Below are 6,190 nucleotides of genomic sequence, written 5' to 3' on the forward strand. Positions count from 1 at the left end.
GAAGATTTTGTTACCACCCTTACACAGCAATCTGGGTCTGATAAAGAACGATGTCAAAGCTATGGACAAAACACAAGCAGCTTTCAAGTACCTCGGTGGAAAATATCCATGGTTAAGTGAAGCTAAGATAATGGAAGGTGTCTTTGTTGGACCTCATATGCGTGAAATTTTTCGAGATGATGCATTTGACAGTGCACCGCGTGGGCAAGGAAAAGACGGCATGGAAAGCCTTCCAGTTCGTGGCAACAATATTTATCGGAAATGACAAGGCAGACAACTACAGGGGAGTTGGTGGAAAACCTCCTCAAGGCACACAAAAGCCTTGATTGCCACATGTCACTAAATATATTTTTTTGCACTCTCATCTAGATGTTTTCCCTCCGAACTGTGGAGCAGTGAGCGACGAGCATTGCGAGCGATTTCACCAGTACATTGCAACAATGGAGAAACGCTATCAGGGCAAATGGAGCCCATCGGTGCTTGCAGACTATTGATGGACAGTGACAAGAGATGCTCAATTTAATGAATACAAGAGACAAACCAAAAAGCGCCGCATAAACACTAAGGACTAAACTATGTACTTATATATACATAATAGTTTTTAGCCTTTTGTTTCATAATACATTGTATTTATATAACCCTTTTGCTGATTTTTTTAAGTGTTACATGAATAGGACAGGTGACATGTTATCATGTAAAGCAACCATAAACACATGACAAGACCTAGGTTTACAATTTATTAGTAAAACTATACGATCTACACAATATACATAGACGTAAAATGTTAAAACTTTGATATCTTTGGAACAATAGCCAATCACTTGTTTTAATTGTCATATTTGAATTTAGCACCTGAAAATCCATAATAAACAGCACATTTAATCTCTGAAGCAGACGACGTCTACAAAATTGTAGACCAATGAAACCAAACATTAATTGCGATATTTAAATAATAGTCTCCTTGCACATTTGCACAGAGGCTGCATCAAATCCATACCTCGCATGTTATTTGCCAGAATCCGCAGAAGCTGAGAAGGAAAATAAGATTCAGCGATAACACCGGGCATAAACATAATCTAACTGTGAAGCTGTGCGTGCTGAATGCAACACACAGAAAACCCCCTGGTGAACATGTTTAATTATTTAAGTCCAATGTTATCATGCAACTGTTATACATTAGCAATATGATGTAGAATACAGAGAAGTTATACTGCCCTTAGTCACTCAATTTATACACTGTATGCTTCATTGTGTATATTATCTGCTATACAGAAGAGTGCATCAGCTGTGAAAATAGCACTAATTCAATATCACCCACGACATGTACACTATTTACAAGACAATCACATTACTGTTGTAAAAGTCTGACAGTTTAGTGTTAACACACTTGACCTGTTCACCGACTACACATCAACTGCTTTTTAATAGTTTATCACGAAACCAATTGTAATATACCTCAGTTAAGTTTTAACTAAAGCACACACCTCTGAAGGAGTTTCATCCATGGACTGCATAAGATCAACCGTCTAAAACAAAGACAATTACATGATTACCTCAGCACATTCACATTCGTTTCACAATACGGTGTCTCAATTGAAGCAAAAACCATCTCTGTTCTCACAATATAACAATAAATGCTAGTTTAAGTTTTCAATTCAGTGTTATTACATTTTGTAATAGAAGAATACATTGATAGATATCTCATTTGATTAGCACATTGCTCATGACTTGTTGGACAACTTTGTAGTCTTGTGACTTTCTTCAATAATTTCCTGTCGTTCATTCCCATTGGGAGTGATAATGGCTATGTCGTCAATAACTTAGATATGGACAACACTTTTTTCATCTATGTTCATTCCTCGATTTTTCTTATAACATTTTCAGAAAACATCTTCTAATGTCGCAGTGAGTAACTTTGGCAAGGTCTGTATATTGACTTAACATGCAATGTGTTTCATTATGCAACCTGAGTGTAGCTGTTACATTTTTGCAACCGGTCGAACTTAAACTATTTTCTTTTTACATGTATTTATTACGATCTTAACTTGCGAGAGGCTGAATGTGTGTCACACAGAAAGTAAATAGTATGAAAAAAGGACAGCATCAAAAAATCACAATCAGTCATTGGACCAACATCTGCAGATATGGTAACCACATTTTTACACGAAAATGTAAATCTCAATCATTGAACTGTGCTTCAATTATTCTTCTATTCTAAAAGAGTGATCATTCATGTTCTACAAATTTCCGAAGCAATAACAGCATTCCTCATGGAGTTTACTCAGAAATTAGCTTCCCCCCTCCCAAAAAACAGTGAAGTATCAATAAAACGCACTACATAGATTGTATATATAATGAACTTCTTCCGTACCGTATGTAGCCAACCGTGCTAATCGGAGGTGCGGGGGAAGGACAACAAATTAAACATAAAAAGCAGTTCTAAAGAAATGAGTTTTAAATCTAGATTTAAAAGTGCATAGTTCCAGTGGCGTCCTTATATCGGAAGGAAGAGAGTTCCAGATGGCCGCAGAAGCACATCTGAAAGTGCGCGATGCAGTGACAGTATTTGTTCGATAGCTCGCCAAAAAGGTGCTGCGAGGACGACCGGAGTTCACGTGATGGTTTATGCAGGCACCAATTAACACACACAAGGCATTCATAAAAAAACATACAATATCAAGGACCACTTTGTTCCATGAAGGATAAAGTGATATCACAGCAGTAAAATTATCTCCGTTGGCAGTTGCGTCTTGCTGAACTGATGTTCCTCAGCTCAGTATTTTTCCATGTAATAGAGAGCTTTATCATGCTGGCAAATCGGGTTGAGCAGTTATATATTTAGCCCACAGTATCAAATCATAATTTTTGCATGTTTTACCACAAGCATGTGTAGTTAATGCAGAATGTATGCCTTGCAATGTGTGTCTATTTGGTGTTTGAACATCTTAACACCTGTATTTTTGCTGGAAAGGGTAAAGCCTATTCTGTTTTCATGACCAATGTTTCAAGTAAACTGGACAGTGTGATGTGGTGAGTTAAGATGCTGTATAATAATAATGAGCATAACTACGGTGTGATGAGACAAGGGCAGTTTAACTTCCACGAGGAGCCCCGCTTCTCTCTCCCAGGCCCCAGGCAGCGCCAACTCACCTCGGCCAAGGCCTTCTCCAGCGCTTCATCTCTACCGCTGGCTGCCATGGCCTTTAAAGGAAGTGAAAATCATTAATTACATTTTCATTCACGTCACATAAGACTATTTAAATAAAGATAACTTACAGCTTCCCACATCGTGTCAGTCATGGGGGTTAATTGACCATACCTCACCGTACTTCATTAGACCTCCTTTGCCAGTACCAAAATATAATAATAGGGGTTTTCCCCTTTATTCTGGCAATAAAACTTGTTAGTGTGGGTTGGTGAAGATAGAGGCCTCAGGACTTTCAGATATTACTCGTCACCAATATTGGCCATGGTCACAGAGTCAATCTTGGGTCGCCGGATTACATAGCACAGTGCGCTAGCCACTGTGCCACCGCTCCACCATTTGATTTAGGAATTTTCAACAATTAGACACATGTAAACTCACATTCACATGCTTTATATCAATTTGACTTTAGATGTGATGATATAACTAATATTTAATATTTTAGAGGTCCTATCTTCAATACAATTTTATTTTAACAGTAAGTAATTTTGGAATACATTAACAATTTCCAGTTAATTAAGTGTTTTTGTGCAAATTCATTTTAGGACAAAAATGTTCAATGTGTATCAGGTAAACAGGTCGAGTGTTAACTTAAAACGCAGGTTTTCAGACACAATGCCACGCTAGTTTTTGGATAAGGCAACGTGGCAGTTTTATAAAAAAAAAAGCATTTCTGTCATTAACCCTCCACCACCCGACACGATTGTAAGTTTTACAGACCTATGACTAATATGTGGCAATGATTGAATTACATTCCGACTAATACATCTCCTCACCGCTGGCCGAAGACTTTTCATGACCGAATTTAACGTCGACATATGACGACGTTTCTCTTAAACTGCTTTGAGATTCATCAGGAGGTGGCCTTGGGATGCGAGTTCACTGCCTCAGCTGACACTGTGCTCCCGAGTACCTGCCCGGACATCACCAACTACCAAAGCACGCGTTATCTATATTTCTCTGTAATGTGGGCCTGGCCAGCTTTCATTTTAATTATATTAAATATTTAATAAAAAACACACATTTCAGCAGTGTTCAATTGACTCCTACTTTGCTAATCATTCCTAGCATCCTTGAATAAAACAGACCACGTTAGTCTCTAATCAACTTGTTAAACCACTCTAGCATTGACATATTTTTATTTCGTGCTCTTTCCCTCACTCATACCCACTCTCTCCTATAAGATGCACATGGTTCCACTCTCTATCCCTCCACAGAGTCATTGAGGGCTCTCTCAATGTCATTAAATGCTGTCATTACAAGGCACGCCCAATGTGCCTTAATTCATGATCCAGGCGAGGTCCCACTAACCTTTGTTAAAAATCACCTCTCCTGGAAATCCTGAATATTATCACATATGTGGTTTTAAAGGATCTACATGCTCACCCTTTTGCCATATCATGTTAACAGCTATAACTATGAATCACACATTAATTAGTTGTTCAAGCTGAGTCAGGCAAACCAGTCCATGTCTAGAGTAGTCTACACTCTATTTTCATATAATATTTAGTCTACACCCTATATTCATCCATACAGTGTATATCTCATATCTTAGAGGCAGAACGTCTATTGAATAAATGTGATTCATAATAGATGTTTGGGTCATATCGCACAAATATAATGTGTGTAGTAAACCCTCCACTACCGAACACACTACAATTAATATAGTTGTCACTTGAACAAACGTGCCAATTTATTACTGCGTGCCTTTACACACTGTGAGTGCTGAAGCAGTAATACATTGGCACATTATTTCACGTGACGACATTATTGGCTGTGTTGGGTGGAGGAGAGTTTATGGCACACATTTTACTGATGCAATCTGTCCCAAAAATATATTTGTATTCACAATATTATTCGCAAAAGCTCACGTGTTTAAGACATATGTTTATGGAAGTGAAATTAAGCAACACATTTTACACATAGTGGCTAAGGCTATGTCATATGTTAGTATTTAATTCCAATACATTATTCATGGTATAGAGTGTAAGCAACAATACTCCCTTGCATATTAGTATCCATATGCCTGTTCTTTTTTTTTTAAGAAATACATTGTGAAGCTTGATTACTGCAAAGTACAACCACAGAATTATGCAAGAAAACTCACGCCTTGGAACATGCGCTGTATTTTAAGAACATCGAGTGGGCTGAGGAAGTCCCTCTGACCGATCGGAATTTTCTTGTCTTGAACCGGCACAATCGTGGAGCTGACTCCATCGATTGATGATGCGTGCCTTTACATGGCAAGCAAACAGAGGAGGAAATCAGTAACAGTAACAACACTCTCATATGATGAGAAAAATTGTCTAAGATTGAAACATTGTTATTGCATTAATATGTATTGCCTTTTGCCACATTTTTTTATATAGTTAAATCAAGCAGTACATATTGCTAGCTACTTGGCATTGGGATCAGCAACTAGGAAAGTGACTAAGAACATTAAACAAAATATTATAATTGCACAAAGAAGCATGGGGAGATGTATTCCTGGAACTACACTGAGAGAAAGAAAATAGATCACATGGATAAGAGAACAAATGCAAATCTTGTGTTTCAAAAAAGGTTGTAAACTTGAGCTCAAGTGATAAATAAACAATTGTCACGTACAAGTTTTATGAACAAAATTAAATAATTGATAGAGGGACACATAACTGGACAACAGAGCATAAGTCTCTAGATGGTAATTAATGAAGGCTGACTAGGAACACAATGATGGAGTGTTGAGTGAGAGCAGGACCGAGTCGGTTTAGATTATAAAAAGCAACTTAGCAATGTATGAAAATCGTTAAGTTTGCAATGATTACACATGACCTGCAATGAAATATGGATCAGAGGACTCAAAAAAGAAAATGAAACAAACACATCATGGAGCGATGCATGATGGGACAGATACATTTAAAGTATAACACATGGATCAAAGAACACACACACATTAAAGACATCATACTGACTATTAACATAAAGAAGTGGGATTGGGCATGACCC

The 6,190-nt window shown here is 37.6% G+C and overlaps 1 long non-coding RNA gene across 1 annotated transcript; it reads right to left on the reverse strand.

Annotated features, from left to right (window-relative positions):
- Window positions 1-1,508: 1,508 nt before the first annotated feature.
- LOC144948914 (uncharacterized) lies at window positions 1,509-5,394 on the reverse strand. The gene is made up of 3 exons (XR_013640218.1): window positions 5,313-5,394; window positions 3,151-3,201; window positions 1,509-1,526 (listed from the first exon to the last, which is right to left on the reverse strand). It is a non-coding gene; the product is annotated as an uncharacterized LOC144948914 (long non-coding RNA).
- Between the last annotated feature and the right edge of the window lie 796 nt (window positions 5,395-6,190).

The sequence above is a fragment of the Lampetra fluviatilis genome, chromosome 3, assembly GCF_964198595.1.
Source record: "Lampetra fluviatilis chromosome 3, kcLamFluv1.1, whole genome shotgun sequence".
NCBI classification, from domain to species: Eukaryota; Metazoa; Chordata; class Hyperoartia; order Petromyzontiformes; family Petromyzontidae; genus Lampetra; species Lampetra fluviatilis.